The sequence below is a fragment of the Gossypium raimondii genome, chromosome 11 (genome assembly GCF_025698545.1).
Source record: "Gossypium raimondii isolate GPD5lz chromosome 11, ASM2569854v1, whole genome shotgun sequence".
In the NCBI taxonomy this organism is placed as follows: Eukaryota; Viridiplantae; Streptophyta; class Magnoliopsida; order Malvales; family Malvaceae; genus Gossypium; species Gossypium raimondii.
Genome location: NC_068575.1, coordinates 29,677,619 through 29,689,624, shown reverse-complemented (window position 1 = coordinate 29,689,624; position 12,006 = coordinate 29,677,619). Strand labels below are relative to the sequence as shown.

General features: G+C 33.0%; 1 non-coding gene across 1 annotated transcript; it reads right to left on the bottom strand.

Moving 5' to 3' along the window:
- Positions 1-333: 333 nt before the first annotated feature.
- On the bottom strand, positions 334-439 carry LOC128035072 (small nucleolar RNA R71). The gene has a single exon (XR_008191475.1). It is a non-coding gene; the product is annotated as a small nucleolar RNA R71 (small nucleolar RNA).
- Between the last annotated feature and the right edge of the window lie 11,567 nt (positions 440-12,006).

The window sequence follows — 12,006 nt, the reverse complement described above, 5'->3', positions numbered from 1 at the left end:
GATGCGGTGTGAGGAAGCATAGAATGATCAATGATTAGTTCCAATAATTTCAAGATAAAGATGACCGCCATCTAGATGATAAAAAATAGGCTGCAATTTAAGGGGAACATGATGGAAGATCCTAATCAACACTTGAAGCAGTTCCTACAACTCTATGACACCTTCAAATACAACAAGGTATCCAATGATGTTGTGCTTCTTTGGTTATTCCCGTTCTCACTATGCGACAATGCAACCGGTTAGTTAGACTTATTAGAACAAGGTCCCATTACAACATGGAATGATCTAGTGAAAAATTTCATTATAAAAGTTTCCTAATTAGTCGGATCATTCAGCTTAGGTGAGCAATCTCCAATTTTACACAATACAAAGTTTAATCCCTATACGAGGTCTGGGAATGTTTCAAGATGATGCTAAGGAAGTGCCCACATCATGGATTGCAATCGTGGCTCCAAATACAAATTTTCTATAATAGTGTTGACAGACACATCAGATCTAGCGTAGACAGAGCATCCGACGGATCTCTCATGTTTCATACATATGAACGAGTGTACAAATTCATTGATGATATGACTATGAATTCATACATTGTAACCTCTGAAATCCAAGCTAGATATTATGATAGAATTCTAAAGTCTACATTGGCCACTGAAATGACGGAGAAAAAGAATCGTAATTTAAAAATATATTTTAAAACCCTTTTTCATTTTTTTTCAAACCTAGTGAACTTGGATATTTGTCCTTATTTTGCGAAAACATGTTAATTTCATAAATCAAGTGTGTTTAGAATTTCCTTTATAAAGATCATTTGTTTCAAGAAATAAGTTGTAATTTTATCCAAAGCTTATTTTCATTGTTGCAATGGAAAAGAGATGTTTTGTTAGATTTAATTAAAAATCAAGTTTCATGTGTAATCTTATCAAATACCAATTTATGTAGTTTTTAAAACTTAATGTCATGCAAAACGAAATAATAATCCACAAAATAGAGTCCCATGCCACAACTCGAATTTAAAATTACTACAGCCCAAAACAATTATTAAAATTAAGTTTTAAGTACTTAAAATGTGAAAACATTTGAGAAGCTCCTCTGATAGCCGTGTCCAAGTCTTAACCTTGGCAGTTACCTATAAATATAGTAAACTAAGGGGTGGGCTAAAAAGCTCAGTGTGAGTCTTAATTCCTGTCAACAGTAACAAACAATAAATATATAATTCAAGCTAATAAATATAGAGAATATCATAAACAATACATGTTAGATTTGGTGCCTTAAATGTAGTATTTTCGTCTAAGTACACTTGTAAATTTTTTAAACATATATGTTAATAAAATTATTCATAAATTACATTAATACTTTGTATACTATCCTCACATGGTTTTTTCACAGAAAGAAAAATGAAAGAAAATGTTGCTCATTGGTTGTCTAAATGTTTAACTAATATTAAGGAGTATTACGTGGTTGGATCATAGTACGGAAAGACAACTTGTATTAGTAGACGAACCTTAACATATTTCAGTGTAAATGGAAATGAGAAAGCCAATTTAAAAGACTAATATATTGACTATCAAGTCCAATTGGGGAGATGCCTTATCTTGGGCATCAAAGCGGAAGACTCCCAGAAGATAGAGACATAGATGTGACTGACTGGACTAGTAGTACATTAAATAGAACGTAAGTAGGATAGATCCTGAATCTATTTATGGATTTATTCACTTGTGACATTCATAGTGTGGCATACCTAAATCTTGAGTGAATGGCAGACTATGCATGCGTGACTCGTACACTTTGATGAAAGTAAAAGCCTGAGTTCAAATAGATAAGGAATTAAAAGCTGGTGCGTTGAGTGTACGACTTCTATAGTATGTAGCGTCATTCACAACAGTGAAAGTCATAGCCCAAAACATGGGTAAATGATATCCTCTCATTGGCATTACATGGGTGATGAAAAGTAAACGTGGCCACGGGTCATCCATATTTGTGATGGATGATTTGATCACTATTTGGTAGTGATTGACTTTTAATGATGGAAGACATAATGGTTACCATGGGATAAAATAGGATCATATTGGGAGAATGAATATTATTCAAAAGATATCAATGATATTTTATGAGGGTAGCACATTTATGACAAGGTCATTGGACGAGCACTAAGTAGTTGCTTTTGTAATAGTATGTTGTTCGGGAGAGCTCAACCATAATACTATAGTGAAATGATATTGTGACTAAATGAGTTTATAATTAATAGGTGAAAAACTGGAACATAATTATAAATCATTTGAGCCTCAACTACATATGTCCAACCGGTCCCTTCGCTAGCTCGATGAAACCATAAATGAATTGTGTGTTGGAATAGAAATGAACGAAATGAATAGAAAAAGAGAAATGAGAAACATTCAGGAATGATTATGGTTTTTTCCAAAATAGAGAAATTAAATCATTTGGAAATAAATTTAGGTTTCCAAAAATGGAAATGGAAATGGAAATGGCAATGGCAATGATTCATTTGCAATTATATATGGATTACTAAAAAATGATCAGAAGAATGAGTTTATGTTTTTGAGATGTTTTGAAGCCCAAAAATGAAAATAAATCATTTTATCATAGTGAACATGTTGAGTTGTGAAATATTGAATGAATTTTCTCGAAATTTTACCAAGGGTAAAATCGTCAAAATTTTATCGGGAGTAAAATCATCTAAATTTTATTGGGAGTAAAATTGGGATGAGAAAATTATTTAATATGTATATATTGAAGTTTATTTTGAGAAATAGAAAAATAGAATCGAGTTGGATCAAATTACAATATATTGGTTCAAAAAATCCAGGAGGTACTAGTAATTGGGCCCAATGTGAGAGAGGCCTAAAAAGCCTATTATGTAACAAGGTGAGACGAAAAAACCATAGTATTATTAACTAGGGTTGCCAACCCCTACATCCAAGTCGAACTAGGATATCATTTTTCTAATAGAAATAAACTTCTAAAACTCTACAATGGAGACATTCTCTTCCTATAAATAGATGGAACTAGTAGAACTATTAACACAATTTTGAGAGATTGTTAATCTGAGGAAAAATAGAGAGAATTTATTCTGAACTATTACATATATATTTTTAGAATAACAATTCTACTGTTTCTATTAAAAAGAGAGAATTTTCATTTTCACCCAAAAGGAGAGAAAAGATTGTCTAGTTTTGTGTTTCGCTTTAATTAGTTCAAGCCCACACTCGAAGCTGTTCGTGGTATAAGAATAGTAGAGAATATTGTTTGGTTAAAAGCCGGGAACAATGTACGTCTGCTAAGCTGAAAACACAGGTACAAATTCATTTAAGGTTTATTGGGATAAATATCACAAACCGAATTAGTTTTCAAAATTTTAACTTTTTGCTGTCTAAGAAAACTATTTTCAAACCAAGATTTTTCCAACAATTGGTATCTAAGCACCAGATTGTGCTATGTTTATTGTGTAAATCGAGACAGAATCTCTCCCTTCATCTTGTTTGATTAATATTTGATAAAATGTGACATTCTTATAATTACTCACATGTAATATTATATATATATATTTTATAATAATTATTTTTTGCCAATGTTGTGGTTCTTAGAAAATAGATCGTGGAGTATCATCTCTATGCATGATTATTTTTATTTATATAATTCTTGTGAGTCAGAAATAGACATAGAACAGAAGTGTAATCTTTCCAGGAGAAGAGTCCACGATGAGGAGAAGATGGAGTGATGGCGGTTGAAGACACAAGGAATGCCTTGTTGTTAAAAGCTATGTATTTTTTTTGGTTTTTCATTTATTTTCTAGAAATAGAACCATGGAAACTTTGGCTGACAATTTTATTTTTGACCTATCTCTTTATATATCTATTTAATAATTATTTATGATATAATTTTGATATGTATGTATGAGATAATCCATAGTTGATCTATTAAAGATAAGAAGTGTGGTAATAAGAAAATACATGTATTGTACTGTTCCATTCACTTCTTTAGGTTATTCGATTACTGTGAGAAGTGTGGTAATGATAAGGTGTATGTCTATGACTGGATCTCACAAGGAAAGGCTTGGTTTTTAAGTCGTTAAGTACGACTCACCTCTTTTCCCTGAGAACCTACCTAGTCCATGGTTCACACTCACTTTTTCAGTTTTTCCCTTAAAAGAAAAACTGTAGAGAATCAAAATTGTTTGATTGACTCTTGTAAATAATTGAATGTGAATATTATAAAATTGCCATAGCATGCATATATGAGATAAGCATGCCATATAGTTTAAGAAAGAATGCCATATGTACTTGTCATCCATATATTGATCAGATATGATTGAAATTGGAAATTATAAAACCTTGCATGTTTTTTTAAAATATTGAGTGGGAGAAGGTCTCTAAACAAGATCTACGACCTCCATCAATAGTCTCTTGTGATGGCATGACAATTGCACTACCCTATGATAGAATTGTTGTGTGGATTTCACTGAGGAGATTTCTCGATAGTAAGACTATTTCTCTTGTGATCAAATGATAATTGAATTGGCCTTTGTGGTAGGCATTATCATGCGATAGGTCAAGAAATTCTATCTTCAAAAGAGGACTACTAGTCAAAGCATGCTGCTCAGTGAGATTGTCCCATGGCGACTCATTTGTGCTGCATGATGTGATAGGTGTTGAGTTGATGGTTATACACTCAAGATCTTTAAATTAAGTAACTCATTACGGAGCTCTACTTAAGTTAAAATGACGACCAAATGTTACACGATTATTAGTATGTTTGAATGCCTAAGGAATTAGGTTCATGTACTAATTGGATGGAAATCCATGTTCTTACTAATTGATCATGCTTACCCCACGTTGGCTTGACTCAATGGGTGTGAGAATTATCGTTGCAATATCTTACAAATGTTTCCAAGGTTTAATCTAAGATGCATACATCATCTTAATGCATATCGTAATGTTGCAAAACTTTTTCAAACATTTGCTTAATATAAACATATTAATATATAAAAGTTTTATTTTTAGTTAAAAAATGGCACCAACTTCTTTAGTTAACATACTCACTGAAAAAAACTGAACGGAAACAACTATAAGGAATGGAAAAGGAACTCGATAATTTTCCTTAGCTATGAGAAACTTAAAATAGTTCTTGCTATTAAGTGTCTTCTGTCCAATCAAGCTGAGGCTAGAAATGCTTGGATGAGTTTGATGAGATAGCTCATTGTAATATGCTAGCAAGCGTGACCAACACTCTGTATAAACAACTAGAGAGTTGTAAGACTTCTAAAGCGATTCTAGATAAGCTAGAAGGCATATTCAGAGGCCAAGCTACCTTGGCTTAATAATTTAATATAACTAGCTTAATAAATGCCAAGCAAAAGCTTGATACTCGAATCAAAGACCATATGATCACTCTTATGGGCTACTTTGCTGAAGTCATAGACAATTAGGCCAATTTGGACTAAAACACCCAAATAGAGATGTTGTTCAAAACCTTGTCCAAGGATTTTTCTAGTTTTCGGGCTACAAATAACCTTGGCAACAAAAACTTGACACTTACAAAACTCATGAAGGAGTCATAATTCTATGAGTTGATGTTGAATGATGGTCAACTGATCTGAAGAGCAGAAGTGAATGTAGTCATCGTTCTTCCACAAAATGGAAGGGATAGTGTGTTAAGAAAGGTAAGGATAAGTTCTCCAAGCCACCATAAGTGGAAAGGAAGAGAACTAGAATTCCAAATGCTTCTTTTATAGCAAGAAATGACACTTAAAGGCAAACTGTAAAGAGTGGAAAGAATACCTAACTATCAAAGGCAAAGGTATGGAATTCTTGATGATAGAAGCTTTTTTATTGGAAGACTCAATAGGCCACTGGGTCATGAATTTAAAATCTAAGGAAAATTTTTAAACACAAGCTTGAATATAAGCAGTCTTATTATGTTTTATTTAGTTTTTATATTTTAGTTTCAATTTAATAAAAAGTGTGATTTGAACTGATTTTATGACCTTAGGGGCCAAAGTAGGCCTAAGGGGAAGCTAACAAGTTTAGGAAGTGTGTAGGACACCATCCAGAGGCATGAGAACTCGATATTGGTCACCATGTTGCAACATAGAGGTTCGATGTCGCAACATCATGAGTAGGAATCCAAAATAGCAAGCCTGCCTTTGGCGCCATGACATAGCTAGTGGATGTCGTGACACCAACCCTATACGTGAAAGCCCTAACGAGCTCAGGATGTTTTTATAACACCCCTAACCCATATCCATTGCCAGAATAGGGTTACAGAGCATTACCACAAAAACATAACTTAGGACACTCAATCGTATACATTTCGTGAATCATATTTAAATTCATTCAAACAGATGTATATCGTCTCTAATTCGAGCTCTCGAGGCTTTAGAAACACTTTAGAAATGATTCAAGACTAAATCAGAAACATTTAGAATTTTAAAGAAACAGGTAGAAAATTTTACACTGCAGGGGTCACAAGGCTAAGACAAATGCCCGTGTGGGCATTCGAAGTAGGGACACACGGCCGTGTCCTAGCCCATGTCTGTGCCCGTGTAACTCTCTTACTTGGGTCACATAGCCAACCCGAAAGCCCGTGTGCCAGGCCGTGTAAGTCTCGAAATGGCCTCACATGCCCGTGTGCCAGGCCATATGATAGGCCGTGTAATTGCCTGACTTATAACCTTTTGAAACCTGCAGTGGACACATGGACGTCTCGCATGGCTGTGTATCACACATGGTTGAGACATAAGCCCATGTCCTTGGCTGTGTGGATAAGAAATAGGCTGATGTCAAGCCATTCCCTTTAGCCTAAACAAACACACATCCACAAGCCGTTTTGCACATATCACCAAGCCTTTAAAACATACCTAAACATGCTTAATAATGACTATATCATTGATCCATTAATCAATGCAACCAATATGCCAAAGGCACATCAATCACATCATCAAATTAAACAATGTATGAACACATTTGGCAAAAATCAACCACACACAACTACCTATTTTCATGCCAAGTCATAGCACAATTAACCATATTCCAAAACACATCTAAAAATACCGAATTGGTCTTTTAAAACGTACATTCACTTGACCATATCAACATTAGCCATCAAAGCACCAAAATGCCAAAATGTCATCAACCATGTAACCACACATTGACATGCCGAACATAACAACTAGATCATCAAACATAATTCACCTATACATGTCATTATAACCATAACTCAAAACCTCAAAATCAACCGAAATAGTTGCAAGATAGTGTGATAGGTCTTTGATGAGCTTCCAAACTGAACAAGCTTCCAATTATTTATAAAACATGGGAAAGGAGACTATGTAAGCATATAATGTTTAGTAAGTTTGTATAGCATAAGACACAACTTACCATTTCATTTCATAACATTAAATTTAACATGGCATAATCCAACTTTTAGCTTGGCAGAAGCCTAAGCACCAGCACAAACATGTTAGCATACTTGAATACAATTCGTATGAATTTAACATGGATAATCATTAATATTGAGCATAATTCAATTGGATTCACCATCCATCATAACATAACATATTTTCCATGTAACTCATCATTTCAATGTATTTCATACATACATGTCTTGGTTCATATTGAACACTTACTACATCTTTTCAAATTCTTGCCCGTTGAATTGTTAGAATGTCATTGGATATGCGGGATAGCTGAAACAAAGTTCGCTAATCATATAATCACAATCTTTCCTGTCGAATACATAGTTGCTCACACGAGCTGTGAATAGGTATGCTCACATAAGCTGTGAAATGGGCCTGCTCACATGAGTTGTGGGTCAAAATGTAAGCTACATGATGCTACTCATATGAGCTATAGAGTATCCGCAACAAATGTTGGACCTTAGCCATCGGTAGGGCATTCAAGACCAGCACCTGAAACATGTAAACCCTAATGACAAGTCATTTGTATCCTACGAATTCCTAAGGTTCAAACGGGGCTCGGTAGACAGCGTAACATCATTGGATTTGCATCGATCATTTACATAACAATCCATAATTTACATATAGCTCAAAAGATAACATTAAAACATTGCGTAATTACACAAACTTACCTCGACGATAAAGGCGTAGAAACGAAGTTGACTAATCCGAAGCTTTTTTACCCCGATCTAATGCCGTACGAGGTCTATCTTGATATAAATAAATTTAATCTATTTAATAACCATTCTATTCAATTCAATCCAAATTCATATTTTTGCAAAATTACACTTTTGCCCCTATTATTTTGATTTCACTACAATTTAGTCTTTAAGCTCGTAATTTGAAATTCATGCAATTTCATCCCTAACCAAGCTAGTCGAATTTCATATACGTCCATATCAACTCATACAATTCATTATTTCACGATTTTCACCATGTGTTTTACACATTTTAAAAATAAATCCTTATTTGATATTTTTATCGAAATTCAATTTACAAAAGTTGTTTATCTATCAACAAATGTTCATTTTCTTTCATCAAACATAAAAAACCACATGAATACATTCATGGAAAAACCCTAAAATTTTAACAATTTTGCAAATTAGTCCCTGGGCTAGCTAGATTAAGCTACAATGACTTCAAAAACATAGAAATCATTAAAAACGGGATAAAAAATGCTTACATGCAAGAGGAAAAGATGGCTGAATGCTTCAAAGCCCTAAATTTTCTTTTTCTTTTTTTAATTTCGGTGGTATCACCCAAGGTTGAAGATGATACATCTTTTACTAAATTTTATTTTACGTTATTTATTAAATTACAAGTTTAACCTTATTAATTAACCTTTGAATTCACATGTTTAATATCCATAATTGTCCACTCATAATAACAATGGTATAATTACGACATAAACCGTTAACTGTTTAAAATCATAGCCCTTTAGTACCTTTAGCTTGTGGAACTCAAATTTTGTACCTTTTGTAATTTAGTCCTTTTTACCAAATTAAGCATGCAAACGATAAAATTTCTTAACGAAATTTGTATACAACCTTGCTAATATTCCATATAATCTAAAATAATAATAAAATAAATATTTTCACATCGAATTTGTGGTCCCAAAACCACTATTCTGATTTCACTAAAAATGGGCTGTTATAGTTTTGGCCTGCACAATGTATTTTAACGTAAAACATCAACCAAACTAGGGCTAAGGACGACGACCAACCCTCACATTATAAATAGGCTCATTTAACACTGGAGTGATCATCTTTTGTATAACATAGACTTTTCTTTTCAGTTTCGTTTTCAGTTTTTAGATTCTTTTGTACTTAGGATTAATTTTTAGTTTATTTTTATTCGTGTTCTTTAGAGAATTTGATTTGTGGATTAAAGGCAAACTCTTTGTGGATTTCAACACTTCATTTAAATTAAATTCAAGATTCTTCTTAAACTTTTAATCTTGATCTATTCTTTATGTATATTTCCTTTATCAAGTTTATATATTTTATGAGATCCGTGAGGAACTAATCCTCTTATGGGGGATTAGCGAGTAGATGTTTGATTAATTAATTTATATGTAGGATTTTTTTAGTGAGTCAACTATTTGAGATAGAAAGAACTTAAACCCTAGGTCTGACAACCTTAGGAAGTTATCTAGGTGGGAATTAACCCAAAATTTGTATCGTATATCTATGAACCCTTTATCCCAATCTTGTCTGGACTATGAGGTCGAGAGATAATTTGTTTTTGCTGACTCATTTCTTAAGTGGAAGATAGAGAGATCCTGCTAGGGTAACGACTAGTTGATTGAGTAGAAACCTGAAATAGGAATTGGGTATGACCACTGAAGCGAGCTAGTGACCCATGCTTATATTTGGTTGAGTTTAGATATCGGTTTTTCGTTTTCATTCTTTTATGCATATTTATTTCTTTTATTATAAAAACAAATAAATTTTACTTTATGTTCATCATACTATAATTTATTTATAGTACTAATTAGATCTATTTACGTTTAAGTTAATATTATTTTAGTACTTACCTATTCTTTTGTAAAACTATATTACAACCTGGCCTATATACTTGCGGATATTGCCTCAATCTCATATTTTAATAGTAGTATTCACACTCCGGACGTTAGCACATCCAAAGGTTGTTAAGTTGTTGGTGCCGTTTCGGGGAGGCAACGCTATTATGTAACATCCCGATTTTGGGCCTAGTCGGAACAGTTGTTTTGGGACCACAAATCCGATTAGGAAAAAATTATTTTTACTATATTTTTATGGCCTAAAATTTCACGGAATCATTTCGTGAAAATTTCGTTCAAAAATTTTGACGTTTGGGCACTCAATTTAGTCAAAAGGACTAAATTGTAAAAGTGCAAAAGTTGAGTTCTACATGTTAGAGGTGTCCAATTGTTATGAAATTTTAAATTGGAGGTATTTACATGGTGATTAGACCATTGGTTAAGTTATGGACAAAAATGAACATGAGATAAGTGAAATAGGAAATTTTTATGTTAGGGGCATTTTGGTAATTTAGTAATTAAAATGAATTAAAAGGGAAAAAGATGGCAAATTGTGCTCATCTTCTTCATTTGGCTGAAATCAGAAAGGGGGAAGCCATAGTTAGAGTTTTCAAGCTTCCAAGCTCCATAGTAAGTGATTCTAAGCCCCGTTTTTAATATTCTTTACGTTTTTAGAGTCCCGGTAACTTGATTTAGTTTATCGTAACAATAATTTAACCTAGGGTTTATATTTGGAAAAATACCCATAGGTGAAATGTGTTTATTTTGATATTTTATGGTAGAATATGAAGCTTGAAATTATGTTAAACAACTTTTGCTAAGCGATTTTAATTGAAAACGAGTAAAACGACATAATCAGTAAAAATACCTAATGTTCATAAGTAAGTGTTAGTGTGAGAATTCGATGTTTCCATAGAAGGGAAAAAATTTCAGCATGTTATAAAAAATAAGAATATGGGATGAAGTTTAATTTCTGAGCTTTGGGGAAAAGTGTAAATATGTAAAAGTTTAGGGGCAAAATCATAATTTTGCCAAAATTAGAGTCGAGGGCTGTTTTGATAAATATGAGTATTAAATAAACTAAATTTACTATTATAGATCAAGAAGAACGAAATCTGGGGTTAGACCGAGGAAAGAAAAAGGTTGAAGACTAAGTTGATAGATTTGACCATATTTTGTACCGAGGTAAGTTTATGGTAAATAAATATAATATTTTAATAATTATTATTAATGCTGCTATTTTCCAGAAATTATGTATTTATTTCATGAAATTATTTAATGTTGACTCAAGTATGAGATGATAGAGAATCAGTGTTAAAAAGTCCCGTTGAAACATAAGGAATGTATTGGATACAAATGTCATGACATTTGGGTATAGTGATCCCATGTAAGACCATGTTTGGGACATGAAATTGGCATTATTGAGATTATGAGAGGTACCATGTAAGACCATGTCTGGGACATGGCGTTGGCACCGAGATGGGAGGTCCCCCATAAGACCATGTCTAAGACATGGCGTGGGCACCGATATGAGAACTCTCATGTAATACCATATCTGGGATATGGCATTGGCAGTACAAGAAACGTCCCATGTAAGACCATGTCTGGGACATGGCTTTGGCATGTTATTATCAGAAAAGAGACCCAAGTATCCTTATTATTCCAATGTGGCTCAACAGGCTAGTAAACAAATTATGTTCCATGAAAGTTCAGGTAAAAGCATAAATAGCAAATTCAGGTGAGCTATAAGAGTTAAGAACATATTATGTTATCAATTGAGAACCAACATTTCATTAAGAGAAGAGTAAGTTATAATCATGATTTATCTAAGTAGACAAGTGAACGAGTAAGAGATTAAGTAAAAAGGAAATTAGAGATCATGACACTTGAGTATATTTATTTGTGTTAAATGTTGTTATTTATTTGTTTGTAAACTTACTAAGATTTATGCTTACTTCATTTATTTTCCTTCTTTATAGTATTACAAGCAAAGTCGGGAATCTTAAAGACGGCG